The 25,850-nt window shown below is 46.9% G+C and overlaps 1 long non-coding RNA gene across 1 annotated transcript in view; it reads left to right on the top strand.

Annotated features, from left to right (window-relative positions):
• Positions 1-20,108, top strand: part of LOC147256784 (uncharacterized) — a 38,700-nt gene extending 18,592 nt beyond the window's left edge. The window contains exon 8 of the long non-coding RNA XR_015117407.1: positions 18,708-20,108. This is a non-coding gene — a long non-coding RNA (uncharacterized LOC147256784). The remainder of the gene's footprint in view (positions 1-18,707) is intronic.
• Positions 20,109-25,850: the final 5,742 nt, after the last annotated feature.

Genomic DNA, 25,850 nt, shown 5'->3' with positions numbered 1-25,850 from the left:
CTGGGATCACAACCGGTGCTGTAGTTTATCGTTACTTCCTGAATGTGACGCTGGGATCGTCGGTAGCATCACACACACAAACACAGTTGTTTCTGTTCCCATGATTTGAAGTCTGGTCTGGTTTCATTGTCAGAGAGGTTCATTTGGTGGTGGACACCCAGCAATGGTGCTCAGGTGGGACCCAACCAGACGGTTGAAGGAGTCTGGGTCTGCAATGGTGTGTTAGTGGGGAGAACAAGATCAAAGTAGAACTATGAAGTGGTCCAGAACAAAGAACCTTCCTCCTGGATTTAGGAAACATTCTCACGTGGTTTGTAGTTCTGCATGTTGGTCTGCTTGGATATTGTGTGTCAGAACAAATGGTACCGAGAGGGGAGGCTGACAGCCTCGTTAACTACCCTGGATCAGCGCGCGCACACACACAGACACACAGACACACACACACACACACACACACACACACACACTTTGGGAGCAGTGGATTGGACCCAATATCAGTTTGATCATGTTGAAGTGCGGGGCCACTTTGACTCTGTTGTGTTTTGGCTGTGTGACTGTGGAAGGCCAGTTATTGACTCAAGTGTGTCAGGTGCATGCTGATCGCAGCCTGATTGATCTGCCTGGGAATTGGTCTCGTCAATTTATCGGAGATTTCTGCCGGTGATTGGCAACATGACATCCCAGGCATCCAAGCCAGCCGATGCTGAGCAGAGGCTCGTGTTCCACATCGGACAGCCTTCCTTCAAACTGCCATCTCAAGATGTAGAGTGTGTCCTGTCGACGGATACTCCTTTTCTTTCAAACAAATGAGCTCCTGTCTGCTCTCTCTCTTCTTTGCTGGCGTGGTAAGTGCATGTAATGTTGGGTTTCTTAGCAATCGCACTTGGTTCCTCCCGCAGGCGAATGAAGCTGTTAATAAACGAGTCAAAATAATGGCATCATTTTCACGTTGGTCCTGGAATGGAAACATGTTTGTAATCACGGGCTCAGGTTTTTCCTTTTATTTGTCACCCTGTGTTTCCTCGTATCGAGCACCAATGAGGAGCTTCAGCAAGTCAAGTCAATAATTCCCATGTAGGCTCAGGAATAACAAGACACTGACTGATGACGGGTTCCTCTCTGGACCGCCACCGTCCAGCATGCTCTCAGGAGGCTTGCTTCATTTCTGTCCATGTTTCTCTTGTCCAGCACGTCTGCTCACCGCGGGACCGACGCTTCGCCACCGCCCCTCAATTTAATGTTTTTGAACGTTTACTCACTGTTGTCCAGTGAGGAAGACGTTATTGTAGTTCTGCGCCATGAACATACTGACACACGGGCCCACATCCTGTTGAACAGCTTCAAGAGATCGACGAACGGTTGTGAGCATGACAACGGTCAGAAAGCACAGTGAGTAAGTAGCATGAGCCCAATCAGCTGTGAAGCATGTAGCTGGTAGTACATCAGTTCACACTGGCTTTGCTCACGTGTGAAGGCTCCACTGACCCCTCAGCTTGTTTATGAGTGTAGGCGGCCGGTTTGTGCGTGTGTGTGTGTGTGGGTGGGCGGTGGTCATATTCAGATCCAATAACCTTCCATTTTTTCTCTCTTGCTCCCAGTCCCTCTTCTTGTTTATGGTTTTAATATAAAATTCTGGAAGGTTAGCACCTTCGTTAAGGAAGTTTCTGAACACGTTTCCTTCGTCTGGTGCGTCTTGAAAGCTGCAGACACAGAGGAGCGTGTCGAGTTTTATGATGGAACTTGAAAATGAAGGAAACAGCTTGACGTGCTCTTGCCTGCGTCAATGATCTGGCCTGTATTCACGTGAAGAGGTGCCAACGTCTGATTTATAACTCTAACAACCTGAAGTGGCTGTTTCACATGGATGTGAAGCTTGAGCAGTCGTGGAAAAGATGCTCATGTCTGGCATGCAAATGTGCAGTAACATTTCTGTTCCTTTGTGTACTGATACAAACAAACGCCTTTTGACCTATGAAGCAGATCAAGAGCGACGCGCCACGCTTGGAAGCCACAGAACTCCATTAGTTATGTATTTGATGCCTCACATTTCCACATCTCACTGTCTCTCGCCCCTGTTTTTTAATCTATCTCCAATACCCACAGCACTGTGGATGCAGCGCTCTGGATGGAGAATATCACAATGATATTATTCATATGCAGCCAGGTTTAGGTAATCCTTCCAATGCTGAAACCAAACCATAAAAAGGACGATGAATTATTGAAGAGCATCAGAGAAATAGGAAACCTTTCTGTGAATAGGATCAACCTTTTGGGAATGCTTCAAAGAGCATTCAATAGTCTGCAAAAAAAACACCCCTCTCCCTGCTTTATCCCTGTCGAAAAGCTGTGCCCTGGCTCGGGAGAGAGAGAGAGAGGGGGGGGGGGGGGACTGAAAGCTCACCTATTGTTCACCCTTTATTTGCATGAAATTGTTTACCACCTCTTCATGCTGTTCTCTCTTTTTTCCCATCCCCGTCCCCTACTGCTCCATTTTTCCTCGCTCTCTGATTGTGTTTAGAAAGGTGCCTCGGCTCATTTTACCACAAACAGATGGCAGGGACTGAAGCGGACTCTCGGCACTCGCAGCTCAGACTGGTGTGTCATGTTGATTCGTGAGCATGAACTCCAGTGCTCTGAGTGGATAAAAGAAGATCCTGTAAAGATTGGAAATATTAAGTCCTGTAAATCCTATTTCTCCTTGTTTTACAACAACAACAACCACAAAAACTAACTCCTCTGAGTCCAGCAGTGCAAAGTCAGTGTAAAAAAAGTTTTCAGTGAGAGGTCAGTTGGGGCGGATGCGAGGCATAATACTGCATTTGCCTGTAGCTCAGAAAAGGGTTTGAACAAACTCGGTGCGGGTGAGGCCAGCCACCAAAAGCAGGAGCCAAGTTATTTTCTTATCGAGAGCCAAGAAATCTCCCAGCAGTGTCTCACCGCTGCTAAACTTAAACTTCCCACCATAAATCTTAAATATATCTGAAGAGATCTTGTATGCAGTCGCGTTCTTGTCCTACCGCCCTCACAAAAATGACACTTCTCTTGTGTTTCTGCCTCAATCGTACGCTTGAAGTAAAAGGTTGATAGATTTCAAACCGGAGTGCTTGTGAGGGAGAATCTGTGTGCTGTGATTGATAAAATATCAAGAGACGCTCAGACAGCTGAGGATGAATCCAGTAGAAGCAGTGCACCCCCATGCCGCTGGAAGAACCCTGCTCACATTATATTGAATGCATGCGCACTTTTGATTTGATGTCAGTTTGAAATAATACATCACGTCGCTCCAAGTCACACTGTGACCCTGGGCGGCGGCGCTGAGATACCAGGCTGGAGACAGTCACCCCACAGCTGTGGGAGACGACAGCTCGGAACTTATTAACATTCATCAAAAGCTTAAAATTTCCTTTCCGGCTGATAGGAACAAGAATCTCTTCTCCAGCTAAATTTCTAGCAAGCGCACTGACTGTCACTTCAGTCTGTTCGATGTTAAGCTAGCTGTTCGTTGGGTTTAGCTGAAGGACTTGAGGGAGACGAGGAAAACAACACGCCAGGCTGAAGGTGGTAAACTCTATCTCACAACAGCTCGTGTTCACACATCACATCGTCTGTCCTTAACACTCTGATTCCCACAGATGTGATTTACATCCACATGCACATCTCTTCCTCTGCTCTACATCCCAGCGAGGAGAGCAAGTAACGAATCCAGCAGCCTGTTTGATGGAGAGAAAAACAAGAGTGAGACATTTGATAACGATGTCAGTACCTGGATCTTTCATGCAATTACTGTGCTGGGGGAGGCTGGCCCCATCGTCTACCGGTGAGGACACATTCAGTTTGTTTCAGATGATCGTGGATTAGTGGAGTCAGCATGTGGTTTTAGGTTTTGTAATCTCAACCCAAAATTAAACTCACCGACTGAATGGTGTACCTGTTTATCCACGCCAACACGATTTGGAGCGACGCTGCTTAATTCTCCAACATGAGGTGTAGCAGCAGCTGTCAGCAGACGTGGTGACAACTCAGACACGGGGCCAGCGAGGGCAGGTAGGGGTGCTGATGTGGGGGGTGGCGAGGAGACGGCTGCATTTGTCCCTGCTGCTGTGCTTTCTGGGGAAAAGGGAATGTCAGTGCTAGCGCTGCATGTAGCTTAAAGCTAATGGAGACTGATGGCTAACAACAGCAAGGGTGTCCAAAAACGTCAGTCTACAAATTGACAAAGTCATCGCTTGGTATAATCCAGGTCTTAATCCGGCACTACGCTAAATAATCCACAAATACTTTGACAAAAAACACACACTTCTTGAACAAACGCGACCCTTAGAACCGTCCGTCAGTGAACCGGCAAGTCCATGCGTGTTCATGGCCGTGCAGTACCAGCAGTTCATAACTACTTTCAGCAGAATATTTAGCACTCAGAATATTACCAAGCAATATTTTTGTAGAAGTGACGGTGGAAAGTGTCATTTTGTGCAATTAAGAAATGCCGTCCACTAATGAGGTCAACACAGGATGTGATTCAGCTGGGCTCAGTGGCTGTGTCCTGCCTCACTTATGTAATAGCTGTTTGCCACAGGGCAACCGCCGCAGGCTGGACTTCCTGAGGCGTGTCGTTCTGATCACACCCTCAAGAACACAGCATGCTGCTGTACACAGACATGCATTTGCATTTCATTATTTAAGCTGTGATTTTGCCAGTGAAACTGCAGTGTTGATGCAGAGTGACAGTCGATGAAAAGCCAGCGACGTGAGGAAGCTATCGGAAGGTGGAGACGTAGACAGAATTGGACAGAGATGGATGGAGCCAACAAAAGCAATGTGCGTTTCTATTGTTCCTCGCTCGATGTGTCTATCTGGAGCCGTATCACCTCGTCTGTCTTTATCTGGATTCCCCTGAGTTGCTCCTCACTCATTACTGATGGAATTTAGGGAAAGTGAAGGAAGGTGAGAAGGCGCGAGGCAGCGTGTTATTGCTGCCACCCTCCCCTCCAGCAGGATGTTTTCTGTCATCGGCACTTACAGCTTGCAAGACCACCCACACCCACGGCTCAAACACGGCTCACCCACGGCTCACACGGCTCACACACGGCTCACCCACGGCTCACACACGGTGTACACTCCATCCACACAGGCGGGCTTCCTGGTTCAGGGAGATGCATATGCAATCTGTTTTGTTTTATCCCAGGATGACCTGACGCATTGATTCACGTCTCTCCTCGCCGAGTTAAAGAGATAAAGGTGTGAGGAGGAGGGGGAGGAAAAACAAGGGAGGGGAGGGGGAAAGAGGGGAGGCACAGAATGCTTTAGTGTTGTCAGCAGAAACATTGTTTTATGGATGACGTGTTTACAGTGGTGTTGCCGTATTGTGTGTGTGTGTGTGCGTGTGTGTGTATGTGTGTGTGTGTGTGTTTCATCCTTTCAATGTATTTGGCCTTACCTGTCCACAGGGATGAATTAAACCTGTCAAAGTTTTAGTGTGTGTGTGTGTGTGTGTGTGTGTGTGTGTGTGTGTGTGATCTGAGATGTATTAGGCCTGTCTATGGACACACTGACTGTTTGTTTTAAGCCTGCCTGCGGGGCTTATGCATTCTGCATGAGAGTGCTGTGCTTTATGTGTCAAACCCATTTGTTTGCCCCGTGCGCAGTGAAAGCACAAACAGAAAACCTTTAGTTTATCTAGTGTTCACACACGTGCACACTTGTTACATGCACTCACAACGGCTTGTAAACATGAAGCGTGCCCACGATCAGACGCTCCAGCTTGACTCTCTTGCAGGGTCAAGCTGTAAATCTGCATGCACTCCGGAGTGTTTTTAAAGGAATCAGTCAGAAAAGAGCTGTGATTCACGTCAGTGAATTCCTTTGTTTTGCTCTCGTATTCCTCACTCCTGTCAGCGCGTGATCAAGTCTGAAGTCAGTATATGGACTGATATTTGCAGCCTCGCCTTTCAGAACTAAGTATCTTTTCTTTGCTTTGTACTGGAAGACAAAAGAACAATTTTTCGGACAGCTGTCCCCTGGAGAAAGTCCTTTATTCCAGGTTTTAGTCAGATTCTGAAGGAGCAACACTGCAAACACAAACGTCATCATGTGACTACAGTTGCACCACTGGTGCCATCGTCTGCCGCTCAGCTGCGTTAGTGAACTGGCGTGAGCGGCGGCGGCCTCGTGTGTCGGATCGCTCTGACTGGCACTGCTTTGTCAGTGACATTCCCAGGGTTCATTCAGTGGTGGGAAACCTGGGAAAGCTGTGGATTTTTGAAGCGTCAATTTTGAAATGCATAGTTTAGTACATTTGGGAAAAGTCATGGGAGTTTTCTTTACAAATATCGATCCACTCAGAAAAATCTTTTTGGGGAAAAATGAATCACTTTAACATGTTAATGTCGTATCAGACCACATCATTCATTTGCGTTAATTATGTGCTGGTAAATTTTGAAATGGAATTATCTTGATAACGGACTGTTTCTTGATGCTCTGCGGGACTCACCCCATTTTTCCAGCCAGGTTTGTAACCCCTGAAGTAACCATGAACACCATTAGTAAATGATTATCAGACATAAGAGCTCCCTTTGAACTCAGAGCTGGTTAATTAAGCCTTAACTAACCATTACTAACGCACTGTCCTTGTAAACGTTCACATGCTACAGGCTCCACCCAGAAGATTCCAGATGAGCATCAAAAGCATCAGTTAATATCCAGGAATTCATATGACAGACGCATCGACCACGGTCCCGCCTGCTCGGGTGGTTCCGGTCAGACTGAGCTCCTGTAGGCTGTGCGCATCTCGGCTTTCATCTCCTCACACACGAAATAACCTCGGCAGTTGGAGAGAAAGCTCCTTTGTTTTGGAGCTGCCTGAACTGTAGTTACCGTTTTGCTGGATTCATCTTCTCCATCTTGCCACCGGGAATGAAAGCAAGAGCCGATCGAGTTTATTCTTCGCATTACTTCCGCTTCATTGGGTCATCATTACATTCGTATCAGCAGGTTTTTGCTGACTAACGACAACTGTGTGACTTCAGGATACGACTGTGCACACGACAATGGCTTTATTGGATGTCTGCATGCCACTCACCGGCTGACACTCTCTCTTGCAGCCTTTGGTCATAATCTGCGAGGTGCTAACTGCCATCGCGTCTACGGCGGCACTGAGCCAGAAAGGAAATAAAAAGCACAATCAGGTGAGACTCCAGGCATCATTCAGTGGCATGAATATGAATGTCTTGCTAGCTGCCGCAGGGTTGGTTAGACTAAAGGGTGCTGGCTTTGCAGACGGGTGTGCTCCTCCCCCTCATGTCACAGATACTGTAAGCACAGTAAATATCTTCCTTTGCTGGAGCGTTAGGACAGTTTAGCTCATCGGTCCGTTGAGCTCGGCTCTCCACATCACCAGTTGCTTATTTTACATTTGAGAGTGTTAATATTTGGAATACGATGAAATGGCAGGGTCTGGAGCGAGTCACTCGGAGGCTCCTCGCTGACTTGATGAGTCAGCAACTTGAATCCTACGTCTGCATTCACTGAATTCTCACAAACACCAACGACCCTTGAGGGGAAACAGTCAATTTCAGCCAACTTTCTATCTGACACAGCGGTTAGAAGAACTTCCCTCCAGTTCGCCTGCACCCAGAGCTCCCTGCCCATTCTGTGACAGCCTCAGCAGGAGGCCATGGTGTTCAGCTCCGGAGGTTGCAGAGGAAGGTCTCAGTCTCTCATCTTAAACCAAATCAATAGAAGGAGTGGAGTTGTTTTTTGTTTTTTTTAGTTTTCAGCAAAGGAAGGCCCCAGTGGCTGGTGGTTGTATTAAATTTCCACTGTTGCCACAACCGTATTCTGCGTGTGGGATACAGGCTGCAGTCAGAATGTCATGTTTCCATTTGAAAACTCTGACAAATACCTTCAGGTGCTCCGATGCAGCAGTTGGTAAATGAGTGTGAGCAGCTTTTAAGAGCTTGAAAGGGACTGGTGGTGAACATGCAGTGTTAATAGGTCTGTTTTCTTATAGCAGAGCCACAGTTAATGTACCTGAGAACAGCTTGATTGTGAGTTTAGCTGTTTTAAGAAAAAGGTGAGTGTGAGTGTGAGTGCAGACGAGAAGACTCCATGTTGCTGTGTGTAACGTCGTTTAAGTTTTTTTAGGGGTTGATTTTGCCAGCTGTGTCCTCTTGTCACCTCAAAAACACAACCTGCTGCACACACAACCATCCCGCCCTCCCTATGCTGAGTCCTTTATGCTGCTCGGCTCAGCAGTGCAGCCTTCAGGAAGACACTCGCGGCTCCTTACCTGCAGTTCGCCCTGGGATTTACAAGAATAGGAGATGTTGACTTAAGTACTGAGGCTGCATTAATCAACCTAGTTTAAGTACAGAGGACCAGGAGAAGTCAGGCTGACCCACCTCCAGCTCTGAGTTTATACAGGGGGGCAAAAAAGTATTGAGTCAGCCACCAATTGTTCAAGTTCTCACACTTAAAAAGATGGGAGGCCTGTAACTTTCATCATGGGAACACTTCAACTATGGGGGGGGGGGACCTGTAGAACTTGTTATCAGTATAAAAGTCACCCGTCCACACCCTCCAACAGTCCCTCTCCAAACTCCACTATGGCCAAGACCAAAGAGCTGGCAAAGGACACAGAAACCAACTTGTAGCCCTGCACCAGGCTGGGAAGCCTGAATCTGCAGCAGGTCAGCAGCTTGGTGTGAAGAAACCAACGGTGGGAGCAATTATTGGAACATGGAGGCCATACAAGACCACTGATGACCTCCCTCCATCTGGAGCTCCACACAAGATCTCACCCCGCGGGGTCAAAATGATCACAAGAACGGGGAGCAGAAATCCCAGAACCACACGGGGGACCTAGTGAAGGACCTGCAGAGAGCTGGGACCAAAGTAACCAAGGCTACCCTCAGTAACACACGACGCTGCCAGGGACTCAAACCCTGCAGGGCCAGACGTGTCCCCCTGCTGAAGCCAGTACAGGTCCAGGCCCGTCTGAAGTTTGCTGGAGAGCATCTGGAGGATCCAGGAGGGGACTGGGAGAAGGTCATGTGGTCAGATGAAACCTAAATAGAACTTTCTGGTAAAAACTCAACTTGTCGTGTTTGGAGGAGAGAGAATGCTGAGTTGCATCCAGAGAACACCACCCCTACTGTAGAGCATGGGGGGGGGGGGGGGGACCAGGACCAGGACCAGGACGACTGATCCGTGTAAAAGAAAGAATGAATGGGGCCATGGATCCTGAGATTTGAGTGAAACCTCCTTCCATCAGCAAGGCAGTCAAGATGAAACGTGGCTGGCTCTTCCAGCATGACGATGATCCCAAACACACCGCCCGGCAACGAAGGAGTGGCTTCCTAAGACGCACTTCAAGGTCCTGGAGTGGCCCAGCCAGTCTCCAGACCTCAACCCCATAGAAAATCTTTGGAGGAGGTGAAAGTCGGTGTTGCCCAGCAACAGCCCCACAGCATCCCTGCTCTGGAGCAGGTCTGCATGGAGGAACGCGCCAAAACACCAGCAACAGGGTGAAGACTGAGAGAAAACGTCTGACTCCATCATTGCCAACAAAGGGGAATAACAGAATATTGAGGTGTTCCTATGATGAAAGTTACAGGCCTCTCTTCTTTTTAAGTGGGAGAACTTGAACAGTTGGTGGCAGACTGAATACTTTTTGCCTCACTGTGTGTTTCTGATGTCGAGGCTGAAACCCTCTGTTCACATTGGGGATGGTGTCACATCTTGGCTGCAGAGTTCTTTAAAGCTCCACATATGAAATATAAATGTATACACACAGGATAAGAGAGTCCACCATTATCTGAATGTCTATCTGTAACACCTCCACAATGATCTGTATCCCTACACGGACAAGGGGCTTAAACTGGAAATGATGGGACTTGAACTGGAAAGGGTGCGACTTAATGTGGAAGTGTGTGTCATTTGCTGAATAGGTTTCAAGAAATTAATAAGGATTCATCAGAAATGATTAATTCACAAATGATACCAAAACGCCTCAGATTCAGCTGTAGACTAACGTGATCAGCCTAAAATTGAGATTAAGACTAATGTTAACTGCTCAGAGTGAGTTTTAGACTAACATTGACAGCTCAGATTGAACTGTAGACTAATGTTAGCCTTAGATTGAGTTTTGGAACAACGTTAACAAGTCAGATTAAGTTTTAGATGACTGTAAACAGCTCAGATTGAGTTTAAACTAATGTTACCCTAAAATTGAGCCTTAGACTAACGATAACTGCCTCAGACTTGAGCTTTAGATTAACGTCTAAAACTCAGTTTGAGTTTTAGATTAACCTTAACAGCCTAAAACTGAGCTTTAAACTAACATTAACAACTCAGATTGAGTTTTAGTCTAACGTAAACAGCTCAGATTGAGTTTTAGACTAAGGTAAACAGCTCAGATTGAGTTTTAGTCTAACGTAAACGGCTCAGATTGAGTTTTAGACTAAGGTAAACAGCTCAGATTGAGTTTTAGTCTAACGTAAACAGCTCAGATTGAGTTTTAGACTAAGGTAAACAGCTCAGACTCAGCCTCTGGTGTGAGGTAAGCAAATCCTAGCCGCTGGTTCAGTGTCACTGCCAGACATATTAGGCTCTTTACTCCTGATTGTCCTGAGGAGAGAAGAGTTTTAGATGATGAAAAAAGAGTTTGTGTGTGTGTGTGTGTGTGTGTGTGTGTGTGTGTGTGTGCGGAGGACAGAAATAAAAGGGGGAGTGTTATTTTTGCAGGCCAGATGATGGGGGCGGGGGGTGGTTTTGTTTATTAATGTTTAAATGAACTGACAGTGTACAGTGACTGCTGACTCGGGATGACGGAGTTCTTACTGCTTTTTAATAAAAGCACCTGGTCTCATTCGCTCAGTCTGGAACTTAACCCATGTAGGAATAAATCCTCAACCAACAGCAATGAGAGAAGTGAACACTCGTTTCATCCGAGTACCTGGCTCATCCTGAGAATACGCTCATCGCAGACTATGAACATAGCATTGTCGAAATCCATCCACAAATGTTCTTCCCAGCTGCCTAAAATGGTCCTTCTGGAGTACTGATCCAGGGCACGGTCAAAATGAGTTCCACAACCTGGAGAGTTCCTTCTTTCCTCTTTCCTCATGGAATCAGTCAAATCCAGACTCACCCATGACACGTCTCCAAAACTTCTGCTTAAAACAAAATCCTTCCTACAGCTAAGAGCAGTATTCAGGATCCAGGATCTACAGTTTGACCTGGACCTCACTGGCCTCCAAAAGTTAACAGACTGGTGATGATATTAGCCCAGGAGCTAGCATAGCATTGAGCTGGTACCTGTGGTCAAAGGACCCTTTATCTCAGGGTTGTAAAGACTTTGTCTGCAGGTGCTGTAATGGCATTTATCACCTCTACAACTCAGTTTCAGACCTGGACATAAGATGGAGACGTATGTACAGTTGAAAAATCGAAGAGTTAAAGAACACGGAGGAAGTCAGTAACCAAATGTACAGAAACAGCACAGCACAAATCTGAAGAGTATCTATCTCACTGTGAGAGTTCAGAACAGTTGTATTTTATCCAAACCACATCTTAAAGAAGCTATGAGGCCCGATGGGATGGTTGTGTAGCTGCACACCAGACATCTATAAAGCAGCTGAATGTACTCAGTGTCGCTGACGCTCTCGACGACTGTACACGAGCTCATTAAGTGTTCTGACCTAGAGGTGATGTTTCTGTTGGTGTCATGTTGCTTTGACTGCTAATGCCTCGATTTCACTGAGCTTTAAGAACCAAAGGGTTTGAAAGTCTTTACAGACACACACATCGAGTCCCTCCTGCCCTCCTGTCACCAAACACATCACTCTCACTAGGTGGACCGTTTAGTTATCCGTTGAACATACCTTCCCTTTTCTTGTCCAGCTCAGCCTTTGTATCCCGCTGCTGCCTTCACGCTGTGACACTGGATTCAGCGTGAGCATCATCAGAGCCGCACCGGCTCCAGATAGATTTCTGGGCATTTAAAGGCGGCCTCCACATACACAAGCCCTTTAATCTGAATCCCCAACATAAAGACAGGTGTAGAGGAATATCTTATTTTCGAATGATGTGTCTCTGGGTGTGGCGAGTGTGGGAGTACACAAACTGACTTTGATTGCCCTCCACTCTCTTGCCTTTATGTGATATCATAGGGTTCAAAAGATAAATGATGTCCCTCGTATGTCCGGTCACCGTACATTCACATCGGTCTGTTTCATGCTCAGTCTGTAGGTCTTGTGGTACCAGAATTTAGAGAATTCTGACGAAGTAAGGCTGCAACTAACAATTTATTGAATTATCGATTAATCTACGATTATTTTATCGATTCATCGGATTATCACAGTTTTTTGCAATTACCTTCACAATTTCGCATTAAGTTGTTTTAGACGTGTTCTAACTCACAAAGGCGACAATAAAAATTAAAAGATTAAAAAAATAAAACCCTTATTTTTCATTTGAAAACATACATTCTGGTCATTTCATGTTCTTGACTCTATAATGTGGCACAGCAGGTCTAGATGTTACATGACGTAGATGTCTCGGCTTTAAGGTGCACGGCTGCATGCTAAAGCCTGGTCTCTATTACTGCTCAAAGCTGGGATCGGATCTAGACCCGCTTCCTGTATCCGGTAATTACACACACGCACACACACTTACACACACGTACACACACGTAGCGTTTCTGCCTCAGACCGGATCAGCAACCTGCTGAGTGACTTGATCACGTCTTTGCGTTCATGTTTCTGTCGCACAAACAGAGCAGTAAACGGACTGATGGGACCCGAGTCCTGACCAGGACTGAACCGTAAAAAGAAACCAGGCTTTCCGCTGTGGAAAGTACATTTAAATGTTAACAGCCAAGACAACTCCGTCTGCTCCAGGCCAGCCCACAAGCTAACTTACCGAGGCGAGTCTTCATTCAGCTCCGCTAAAACTCCAACCTGCTTTCTGCTCAGGTGTTCATTCATGACGGTCGCGTTCCCGTGCCAAGCGAAGTCCTCCTTGCCAAGTTTACAAGTCATTTTTTTCTTTTCTTTAGTGAGAGTGAAACACTCCCAGCCTTTAGCTCTTGTCAGCCTACAGCCACGTGCTGCTGCAGTGGACGCCGCCATTGTTGTTGTGATCTGTGGTCGCTAGTGCGCGCAACTCCTACTCGTCTCCCCCTTAAATATTTGCAGCATTACATGTCGAAAAACACTGGCGTTTCTTTGCTGTTGAATTATCGATAATAAAATTCATTGGCAAACGAATGTATTAATTGACTTTTAATCGATACGTTGTTGCAGCCGTATTCTGAAGGGCAGATATTTGCACACACTTCACTCTGCAGTGAAACAAACTAGAGACGTGTCACGTTGTGACAGAGAGCTTTTTAAAATGTTCGTTTTTACCTGCTTTAGACTTTGAAGGCGCTCACTTTGGGGGCTGACGCTGGGTTGTTCTACAGGGCTCTGTCGCTGGTGGGACCGTGTTCGTCTGTTCAGGAGTTCTGCACGTCATCACACAACAAAAAAGTACCTTTAATCCTAAAAAAATTCAAAACTCTCCATGTATTTTCCCTTTGCCATCATCTGCTTACATGTAGCTTTTGTGATGCATCACAACTGTAGTCTGAAGGGAAGTGTGTGGTGTCAAGTAGCACCTGAGTGGCGTATCTCTGGTGTCACTGGTCCTGTTTCCAGGGTTGTAGTCTACATGACACATGGGGCAACGTGCAGAGTGTGTGGAGGGAAACTTCTCGCTAACCCCACGACTGCACACCAGACTAGAGCTCTGCCTGTCATTCAAACTTGATGCTAACTGAATGATGTTAGAGCATCACTGCTTGAATGCAGGAGGCTTGAATTTGTATCTGAGACGACAAAAAAATAGTCAGAGTTACAGGTGAAGGTGAAACGAGCCCAAGATCGGACGATTTTTGTGTTCCGTCATGGCGGATCGATGCTGGAGCAGATAAACATCCCTGTGTACTGCAGACTCATTTGAGCTGCGAGTGGAAGCTAATTAAAGCTGTTCCCATGGCAGATGAAAGCCATTTTCTAGCATCAGGGGTTTTTTTGGCCAGTGGGAAAGCAGCGTAATGTCTTTAACCCTTCCGAGCAGTAAAACCTCTGAGTGAAGTGATCAGAGACTGACCTGCGTGTCAGAAGAGCCCCTCCTGCCTCTTCTACTGTATTTCCCAGTCCCTCTCCTTGCCCCAGGGCCCGTGCACATGCGGCGGGTAGTGAGCGGAGACACTTGAGTCCACACACGCACACCCCGCCATCTGTCACACACGTACAAGCTCCGTGTGTGTTGAGGGTTCAGATATGGCCATCATGCCTGCGGCCACTCAGCCGTTTGTCAGTTCCATGTCTTGGAGGGCAGTGTGTGCCCCTCCATGTTCCCATCCCTCGTGTATTGAAAGTGTGTGTTCCTACATCTGCATCATGTTGCCCCAGGAGCAGCTTTGAGCGTCCCCCAAGAAAGCCATTGGGAATTGATTTGGAAGGGTGGTAGGGAATGTGTGTGAGAAAGCTGTCGCGTGGGTTTTCGTCCATCATGGCTGTGTTTGGGCCCCAGGGACGTGACAGAAGATTAGAAGAGTTTTACAAAGGAGCAGCAGATACAGTGCAGACAGCCTGGATAACCCTATTCCAAAGTAGAGCAGTGACAGGAAGGGAGGCCAGGGTTGGGAATTGTGTTGCAAACAGGAAATTGTGACATTTTGCTGATCATTTTGGTCCTGACAGATTCACTAATCCTCCCTTCTGTGTTTTTTATTAAACACTGTGGGAAAAACATCTACAGTAGCTTTGCCACAATAATAAACTAATATCTCTGTTTTTCTCAGCTTTATTTGTGGATGAGTGTGTGAAGGTCAGCATTTCCACTCTGCAAAATGTTTCTACAACACCTTAAATTGTAACCACAAATAATGCAGGTGGAATGCCAGTCTGAATAATACTCCATTTTGCTTTTCACTGTATGTTTGCAATAATGTAATATTTGAATGCAACACTTACAGGAGCAAAAGAGGGATGAAAGAAAAAGAAACACCGCCACGAACAGACTATATAGTTCAAGGCCAGCTCGTTTCTCCTGAGATCCCCATTGTGTTCCGTGTGTGTGTGTGTGTGTGTGTTTGACAAAAAGCTTTAACTCGCCACTCTTCCCCTCCCTCCTACTTTCTCTAATCAGTGGATTTAGCTCTCCTGTATGTATTTGTACTCATCAGTAAAATGATAGCAATGATGAAATGAATGTATCATGGTGTGAAAGAGAAACAAGGAAACACTTGACACCCTACTCCCACTGAAATGTCTTGTACATAATAAGTACTGAAGCGTTTTGTGTGTGTGAGTGTGTGTGTGAGTGTGTGTGTGTGTGTGTTTGTTTGTGTGCGTGTCAGGATGACAAGAAGATGAGAGAAGACTGACACAACAGTTGCATCATGCTTGTAACATCTGAGCCATTTATAATTTATTTATGTATATTATTTGTAACTGGGGGTAGAGATGTTTTTCTCAAATAGAAAGAATGGGGGTGGGGGGCATAAACAGAATCGGTGACTTGAGCCTGCTCCCTAAAATGTATGGCTTTACATTTGGCTACAGTGACACTGTACAGTCCGAATGTTGCTGGAAATGCGAGCTTATGTTTGTCAAAGGACACAAAACAAAATCCGCCTCCCTGCACGCACAAACCCACTAATTAGCATGTCATTTCTCCTTCTGTTTAATCCTCGTGAAAACTGTAAGAGGAAAACAAAATGCCATGTATGTGGTGTAATGTGCTGGACTGTTTCTTGGCAAAGGCCTGTCACATTCTTGGAGGGTCTGCTGGTTGCCTGGCAACTGGTCCCTGCCAAGAAAGGTCTTGTGCCCCATTCTGTTGTCTCTCTGATTAGGTTACCTGAATAGATTGGAATGTAGCTTAGCGCTGCATCAGAAAGGGTTAAAGGTAAACAGCGGTGGCAGAGATGTGGGAGGGTGCACGGGTGCCTTATGCTTAGTTGAGGGAAAAACTTGAGGGTGTCTTCAGACCTGCCTGGTTTAGTCCAACTGAACTGAACCCCTTGGTGTAGTGTGACAGCAGCAGTTCCGGTCAGCTGCCAGTCACAGCACCAACAGCTCCTGATATGGATGTCATCGAACCAGCGAACAGGCAAGAGTGGCAACAGAGGACGAGCGAAGGACAAGCAGGGCTCAGGGTGGAGGAACCACATTCGCCAAGAGTGTGGAAGGGAATCAGCGCTGAATGCAAGGAGGGAGAGGCCGGCTCATCAGCTGGAGCAGGCTGGCGGGAAACAGCTGATCATCAGTTGATGTAGCAGGGCCAACAACCCTCCTCAGGGTGAGCGTCCAGCTCACTGGTTCTCAGGCTTTATTCACCAAATTCCACCGCAGACACATCAAACTCTCCAAGTAGAACCATGAGGACCAGAGTTCAACTACAGTAGCGTGGCAACTGGCTTCAGCTCCAGCAGTGGGCCAGCATGGTTCCTCAGAGGGAACACCACGGTTCCTCAGGGGGCCAACATGGTTCCTCAGAGGGAACAACACAGTTCCTCAGAGGCAACAACATGGTTCCTCAGGGGGCCAACATGGTTCTTCAGGGGGCCAACAAGGTTTCTCTGGGGCCAGTATTGTTCCTCGGGGGGCCAACAAGGTTTCTCTGGGGCCAATATTGTTCATCAGGGGGCCAATATGGTTCCTCAGGGGGCCAACATGGTTCCTCAGAGGGAACAACACGGTTACTCAGAGGGAACAACACGGTTACTCAGAGGGAACAACACGGTTCCTCAGGGGGCCAACGCTGTTCCTCAGAGGGAACAACACAGTTCCTCAGAGGGAACAACATGGTTCCTCAGGGGGCCAACATGGTTCCTCAGAGGGAACAACACAGTTCCTCAGAGGGAACAATTTGGTTCCTCAGGGGGCCAACATGGTTCTTCAGGGGGCCAACAAGGTTTCTCTGGGGCCAATATTGTTCCTCAGGGGGCCAACAAGGTTTCTCTGGGGCCAATATTGTTCATCAGGGGGCCAATATGGTTCCTCAGGGGGCCAACATGGTTCCTCAGAGGGAACAACACGGTTACTCAGTGGGAACAATATGGTTCCTCAGGGGGCCAACAAGGTTCCTCAGAGGGAACAACACAGTTCCTTAGAGGGAACAAGATGGTTCCTCAGGGGGCCAACATGGTTCCTCAGGGGGCCAATATGGTTCCTCAGAGGGAACAACATGGTTCCTCAGGTGGCCAACATGGTTCCTAAGGGGCCCAATATTGTTCCTCAGGGGGCCAACACGGTTCCTCTGGGGCCAATATTGTCCCTCAGGGGGCCAATATGGTTCCTCAGGGGGCCAATATGGTTCCTCAGGGGGCCAACACAGTTCCTCAGAAGGCCAACACGGTTCCTCAGAGGGAACAACACAGTTCCTCAAAGGGCCCCACTAGCTGAATAGAAACAATGAGAGAGGGGCCACACATCAGCCAATCAGAAGGAGGCATGAAACACACCTGCTGGAACATGTTGATGAATCTGAACTGGTTGAAATGTTTATGTCAGGCTGTTGAACTCTGAGGTCACAATGGAAAGACCTACTGGTACCAATTACTGATCTATATATTGACATATTGATCACTGATCAAACACATTGAATTATCTAATAAATATAACTGAAAATAGGTAAGTGGGGGGAGCCTCTGTTGGAGTACCTTTAGTAGTAATACACACTCAGTACTGGCTCAGTGCATAGGGTGTAGTGGGTGCTGTGTTCTCTGCAGGTCCTATGCAGGCAGGACAACATGTCCACCACTGAGCACTGCTGAAGTGGTTGCTATGCAACAAAGACATGCACTTGAAAGTTTTAGAATAACACAAGTCAGAATGTATCCGACCAATCAGAGGAGCGCTGGCTCTGGTTCTGCTGTAGAGGTGAGCAGAGAAGGAGAAGCGTGGGTTGAACCAACACACGTGGTGGAGAGTTCCGGCTGGTCCAGGAGCTGCGGCTCCATCACCGTCTCCTCCAGCAGGAATCAGGCTGATCACCACAGTGCAGGATCTGCTTCTCCTCCACCACCAGTGTTGGGATCTGTGATTCCCTCCTGCTAGATCACCTGCTAGTGAGCTGCTGGTGGAGCTCATGGTGAACTGCCGGACCTGGACGACTGTAGTGGGTGGGCCAGTCTTTCAGTCCTGGGTGTTTGGGTCAAAGGTTCCTGGGTTCACGCTGGAGATACTGGAGTCACAGCTCCTCCCTGTTTGTTGCTAAATTTAGCAGCTAACGTGAGCTGCTAACACAAACGCTCCAGCTGCACACGTTGTGAATGACTGCGATCGCAAAGCAGTCTCAGACAAAAAAAATGTTACAAGAAAGAAAAACCTTCTTGTGAATTACTGATCGGGTTGCATTTATTTATGATGTATTCATTTACTCTTTAGATTGTTTTAAATGTTTTTGACCTGTTCCATTAAAAGCTTTTATTCTGGGATTTCTCCATGTACCACTTGAGGGAGCTTGCGTACCAGCAGTGGTACATGTACCCCAGTTTGAGAATCCCTGGTCGGACTGATATTGTATCATGGACTTCTATTGCTGCACAAGTCAGTACTGAGAAGCAATTTGTGGATCACATTTCTTACAGAATTTCTGGAATGTGTGAAATGTCAGTTGAAGCTCCATCTTCAATCACTGTGTCACACTTGCAGGACCAGGATGATGAACAAGGGCTCATAAACAGAGCAGAAGTTGGGATTTATCACTGTGGAGCCCGAGTGGCCCCTGACGAGCAGGCGAGCACCTTACATGGCAGCCTCTGTTCCACCAACCCTGTGTCTGAACCGACCAAACCAGCTTACAGTCTCATCAACAGATTTGAGGCAGGACTCTCAGCTCGACACTTACAGTTTCCTGCTGCCTTTTTTGAACTGACAGCATTGAGGGGACACTCAGAGAGGGGCGTCCCTGAATCTGGTAGACCCACAAGGGAGAGGACTTCCTCCTTGGCCCATTCTGCACATGCCCAAGGTTTGGGGGAACTTGCTGGTGTTCTCCTGCTGGTGTTCTCCTGCTGTGCCAGCTTACTGCTCCAGTTCCATATGTACCTTGTAAACATTTGAGTTTTAGAAATCTACAGCAACTCAGCAGCTATTTCTCAAATTGTCAAAGGACTCCTGTAATAAATTGAGGACAAAGAGGCCACATATGTATGAGAGATGGAGACATGAAATTACGTGTAGTAATAAATGACTGAGCACATGCAGTATGCAGTACACCTGCAGTGCCCCCGGTGACGAGCGCACAGTATTCATAGTGCCATTTCACCAAGAGCTCAGGAAGAGCCTCTCTGCTCCCCGCTTAGCGAAGCTTTAATAACGTGACTCACGGATGCTCAAGTGTGCGAGAACATGCTGCAAATGTTCGTTTTCTTAGGAGAAAGATTGATCACCATGGCGATGAGAAGAAACGGTGACAGAGACAAATCCTCAGCTGACGTATCGAAACTTTCACAATCAAACACGCCATTCCTTCATTTAATGTTCATGTCATGAAGACAAATATCGATTCTCATATTGCCCCTTTTTTCAAGAGTGATTAAAAACCAGAAAAGCTCCAAATGGAGAAAAGAAGAGTAAAGAGTAATTTTGAAGTTACGGTAAAGTGAAAAGGGAGTTGTTAAGCTAGAGTCTAGAAATCATGCAGATGGACACTGGCGTAATGATTATCATGCATCGTTAAGTTGATGAATTATTTCCTACTCGCCTCCCTCTGAGTCTGTCAATAACATTATTGGTAGGCAGAATTTATGAGGCACCCGCACCGTATTTGTGTGATCAACTCCATGTACAACACATCTCATCCCTGCCTGGTCAGTGGCGTCTGGAAAGAAGTGCTCCTGTTGAAATAATTGGGTTTCATGAAGTGAGGCTGCTGTCTCAGGTCGATTCAGGTTTAAAGGAAAAGCTGCTTGGAGTAAAAAAATGCTGGCTTGGTCATGACTTTCATCGTCACGATAGCAAAAATGCCTCCAACCATCATCCCTCCATCCATCCCTCATCCAACCATCATCCCTCCATCCATCCCTCATCCAACCATCATCCCTCCATCCATCCCTCATCCAACCATCATCCCTCCATCATCCCTCATCCAACCATCATCCCTCCATCCATCCCTCATCCAACCATCATCCCTCCATCCATCCCTCATCCAACCATCATCCCTCCATCCATCCCTCATCCAACCATCATCCCTCCATCCATCCCTCATCCATCCCTCATCCAACCATCATCCCTCCATCCATCCCTCATCCAACCATCATCCCTCCATCCATCCCTCATCCAACCATCATCCCTCCATCCATCCCTCATCCAACCATCATCCCTCCATCCATCCCTCCATCCATCCCTCATCCAACCATCATCCCTCATCCAACCATCATCCATCCCTCATCCAACCATCATCCCTCCATCCATCCCTCATCCAACCATCATCCCTCCATCCATCCCTCATCCATCCCTCATCCAACCATCATCCCTCATCCATCCCTCATCCAACCATCATCCCTCATCCATCCCTCATCCAACCATCATCCCTCCATCCATCCCTCATCCAACCATCATCCCTCCATCCATCCCTCATCCAACCATCATCCCTCCATCCATCCCTCATCCAACCATCATCCCTCCATCCATCCCTCATCCATCCCTCATCCAACCATCATCCCTCATCCATCCCTCATCCAACCATCATCCCTCCATCCATCCCTCATCCAACCATCATCCCTCCATCCATCCCTCATCCAACCATCATCCCTCCATCCATCCCTCATCCAACCATCATCCCTCCATCCATCCCTCATCCAACCATCATCCATCCCTCCAACCATCATCCATCCCTCCATCCATCCATCCATCATCCCTCCATGTTCTCCCTCTTCTCCTGTTCAGGGTGGTGGGGGTGGAGCCTATCCCAGCAGCCTTCCCCCTGGACAGGTCACCAGTCCATGGCAGGGCCAACACATAGAGACAGACAACCATTGGCTCTCCCAGCCACGCCTACGGTCAATTTAGAGTCTGGATTAACCTGGTCCCTCTTGATGTCTTTGGACTGTGGAGGAAGCTGGAGTACCAGAGAGAACCCAGCAGGAACAGGGAGAACATGGAGACTCACCCAGAAAGACCCCGTGCTGCAGCCGGGGCTCCACCCACAACCTTCTTGATGGGGGCCACAGTGAGGACCACTGCTCCACCCACAACCTTCTTGATGGGGGGCCACAGTGAGGACCACTGCTCCACCCACAACCTTCTTGATGGGGGGCCACAGGGAGGACCACTGCTCCACCGCACGGCCCCATAATGCCTCAGTTTTGGAAATGATGAACTTTTGCTTCGAAAAAATGAAAGAAACCCTATTTTTACCTTGCAGAGTCTGGTGTTTTATTCAAAATAAGTGAGTCATAAACAAATAGGACCAAGAAGCCTCCCGCTCCATTATGGTGGTCCAGTTCTAGTCCAGAAAGCAAAGTAAAAATACTGTCCTCCTTTCCTTTCCCCCAGAGACAAACAGCTAAAAGGTTTTTTTTGTCCTTTTGATTGTTTTAAAATGTTGAAAATGAAAACCACATTACAGCATAGCTGGAAAATAATAATCATAACAATCAAAGCTTCTTATTTCACAGCGTCAGAGTGCCCTGTATGTTTTCAGCAGTTTAGCCTGGTTTTACCCACAAGTGGAACTCCACCCACCTCACCAACAGCTCCTCCATCGAGCCATGCAACATTCGTTATCCTTCCATAAGACAAAATAATATCCAGAGAAAAACTGAAGTGGCTCAGGGAGACATCAGCAGGACGGATGAGACGGCAGATATCACATGCTGGTTCACCTGTGTGAACAGGAAACAGGCCGGGCGACAACAAAGCCTTGAACACATGATTATTATTGATACATTTATTAAAAAGAAACACAGGCATCCATAGTCATAAGAAACATTCGGCGTCCCTTTCTTCATGTGATTGAAGGTGCTACAAGGAGCATCATGCAACCTGCTCATGAGCCCCCGAGCTCTCAGCCTCAGCCATGTCACAGAACAGGGTCAGACGATGAGATGAGGGCCCCCCGTACGGAGGCGTGCCTCCACTCATTCGTCTAACAGCTGGAGGCCCCCAAGGACTCAGGATTAATCTGGTGTGGGATGTTAGGTAGACTTATTTTGTGATGTGCGAAGCGTCTCTGCTTGCTGTGATGGTTGCTCTTTATAAAGCTCAGCAGAAGAAGCACATCCAGTAGGGTGGGTGAGGGTGAGGGGGTGAGAAGGGCAGCGTCCAGCTGTGGTTGGGGTGAGGTTCTACAACAACGCAGAACAGGAACTCCTGAATGTAGAAGACATGAACGGAGCTGTTGCCTGGCTGAAGTGGCTCCAGCCTCTCTCTTGATCTGACTCGCTGCCTGCCTCCTCCCACTGAGGAGGCGGTAGGTTTTCTTTTGGACCGGGCACAGAGCTGCCACTCCAGATCAACAGCAAAAAAGAACAAGAAAAAAAGAGAAAACAAAACCGGTGAGCAGTAAAAACAGAGAAGACAATCGATCAAAGCCCATGTACGTTTCCTGATCTTGAGTAACGCTGAGCTTGCTCTTCCAAGCGCAAACAAGCTCCGTATATTCTTGCTCTTTATTTATTTCGGCTCACTGGGGAACTTGTAAATAAGACATGAAAACCTAAAACAGTAAGTTAACTACAGCAGCCAAAATTAAACTTCATTCACTTGTGTCGCTGTGCTCCATCTCCCTGCCAAGTTTGAGGAGGTTGTTGTGCTGCTGCAGCCAATTATGCTCGTACTCAATTATACCAGCACGACACTTCAGGTTTCTTCTTCGTCTCCTCTCCTAAACATCACCTAACTACCCTATTTAGGAGGGTAAAAATAGTCTCTGATTCTCCTCAGTGGGGAAAAGGCTCATCAAGTCGTGGAGTTTATCAGCCAGTGCTGCAGATTTTCCAGAGGGTAAACTGCTCATCAGTTTATCATCCCACGCTCTCTTCCCCAGGAAAACTGCCAACTGCATTCACGGATCCAGTCCAGCGGAGTAGACCGGCTCCATACAATAGCTGATAGATTTGTTTGGAATGAGTTGACGATGGAAACCTAACCAGCGGAGCCAAGCTCTTATAAATGCACGTAAGGCTTCATCATGTTCTGCTGTCAGGCTCAAGCGGACGCATGGCTGTAGGACAAAAAGGAGGGTTCATGGCTTTGAATAAACCTCCGAAGTTGTAAATAGGATTTTTGTGTCAAAACTAACGATGGCGTCATGACATCAAATTAATCTTGCAAATACCTTGAATTTAATTTTCTTCATTATTGACCGGCTTCATGTTTGAAGTCTTTCCCCTCTCATGTGAAATAACTGCACTGTGTCAGCGCCGAGCGCCAAGCTGAACGGAGCGAGCAATGCAGACAGGAAGTCAAGTGAATCTGGATAAGTTTCAAAATAAAAAAGGTGCAGCCTCCCGAGCACAGACAGAAAAGGTTCACAGTACCAACACAACACAACAAGCTGAAGCTGAACAAACTCCATGTCAAGGCTGCTGTCAGCGTCACCTCTGAGTGCAGCGGACGGCAGGACGTGCATGAAACGGGCCAGCCTGAAGAGAAGCACCCAACCAAAGGCTGACCTGCCTCTTCGTGTCCAGCGACCAGCGAACCTCATGACGCCACAGCAGGGAACACCTGTTGCTTCTGTTGTGAACATGAAACCTGATTGTTTGTGGTGAAGCTCCTCAAGCGAATCACAAGAAAAGCATGGTGACTGATGTACCAATAGATTCCACCAACCCTGGGGATGTGGGCGTGTCCTCAATAGTGACACGACTAACAGTGTCGGAGGTTAGCCTGCAGCTTCTATAGCTGAGAGCTAATATGTTGTGCTACATGTAGCTAGTGCTCGTAAGATTAGGGCCTGTAATTTGGCCGCAGCAAACCTTTGGCGCAGCAATGGATTCACTGCTCAGGGAAACTGTGAGAACGAAACAACTTCAGCTCATCGCTCTGGAGGCCAGTCGCTTTTGAACAAATTTAGCAGCATAAGCTGGACGTGACTCGTACGGATTTAGGGTTTTGGTTCCCAGATAAGAAATAACTGTTTTCAGTAATGCAGAAAAGGTCGATGCAGCAGTCACACTTGAATGAGACAGTGATTCACTGGTTCATCCTGCCGTTGTGGTCTGCTGAGTGAAGATGATTCAACTGAGGTCAGCATCATTCAGAAAGACTGATAGAAACTTCATTGCTTCATCATTTCTTATGTTTAGCCTCATTTTTTTGTGCTTGAAAACCTTCTTCCACTTTTACTCCACCTTTTACTTTCCGATGTCTCTGATCATGGCCAGTCGAAGCTTTTAGCCTAAAGGCTTTGAAACATATAAAGGAAATTTCAAATATGAATATTATTTAGAAAAGTCAATTAAATGTTGCTGTCAGATATTTAGAGCAATCCGACTTGTGGTTGCCATCCTTGACAGTCTTTTCAATCAACACTTTGAAAGCACGAGTCTCTCTGTGAAACCATCAAAGGCTCTTAACTTTTCATTTTAAAGAAAATCAGACCTTGAAACACTCAAGAGCAAATGGGGTGCAGGGTCAGAATAATAAAAAAAAGCTTTTGATTAGCTCAAAACAGATGTGTGAAAAGTAATTAAATAGAACATGTGAAACAAATTCCTGTAAAAGTTTGACTTCAGTCGCCCAAAAACGTTTCAAAGTCTACAAAATATGAATAGTTGGTGATGACTTTTCAGTCCCTAAAACATCAGGAATTAAAATATCGTCCTCCTTATGTGTGGTTGGTCTCCTCTGCAGCAACTGTGATTGACAGCAGTCACAACAAAGCAGCCCACCAGAATGAGGCGTTAATGGCTGTCAAGCTTGATAGAGCTCAACGCTGTGCTTCAGAAGTGAAAATCCTACTTATCAAGACTCCATGGAGGAGATCATTATTAGCCATAACCACGCAGCCATCCTTGGCCAGTTCACCATGAGAGAACTGGTTGGTGTCGGAATGACACACCTCGTTTTAAGAGAAAAGCGCGTCATTAGTGGTCTCTTAGAGAAGGACTCCACTACCCACAATCCTAAAGTTTGTCATCTGGAGGGTCTCTGATTGGTGGCGCATGCTGTGACCATGGATGTGCTTTCTGAACTCAACCCTGTTGGCAACAGGAGATGTTTAATATTTGGACATCATCTTCATGGACATCGGTGAAACTGGCTTTTCTGCTGTGGCGCTCAGACAGAGGAGGCTAGAAAGAATCGCATATTTAGTTTGACACCTAACAACCAGTTACAGATTCAAACACTTCCACTTTGGCGCGACCATGAACGAGCACGAGAGTGCCGGTTCCAGTGGAAGCTCCAGCTGGTCGCTCTTTCACGGTAGCTCCTCACTAGACGTGTTGAGCAGATTCCTCAGCGCCCAGCTGGAGCCGAGCCGACGGATCGTGACGAACAGAGCAGTGTGACATCTCACTGTAGCACACGGAGACCTGTAAACCAGCCTCTGTAAATAGCTCTGCATCCTCACTACAGATGATCACTAGACATCGCTCCTCTTTGTCTGCTCTCAGTTCTCCAGGAAAACTTCTGAAAACCTCTTTCATTGCTTTGTTATTTAAAAGCGTGTGCCGTTTGCAAGGTTTCTTCTGTGGATCCGTCTTCCCTTTGAACTTTCATTCAACAAATGTTCCTCCTGCATGAAGCTCAGCCTGACATCTTCCATAATTTATTCACATTGAAGTCTAATTTTTGTATTTTCACTTAACTCCCAGCAGCCAGACAGCAGCAGCGGGTATGAGT

Source organism: Aulostomus chinensis, chromosome 8 (genome assembly GCF_037954235.1).
Source record: "Aulostomus chinensis isolate RoL2024-O1b breed Wild chromosome 8, RoL_Achi_v1.0, whole genome shotgun sequence".
NCBI lineage: Eukaryota > Metazoa > Chordata > Actinopteri > Syngnathiformes > Aulostomidae > Aulostomus > Aulostomus chinensis.
The sequence above is the reverse complement of the archived record's forward strand: the minus strand, read 5'-3'. Positions and strand labels throughout refer to the sequence as shown.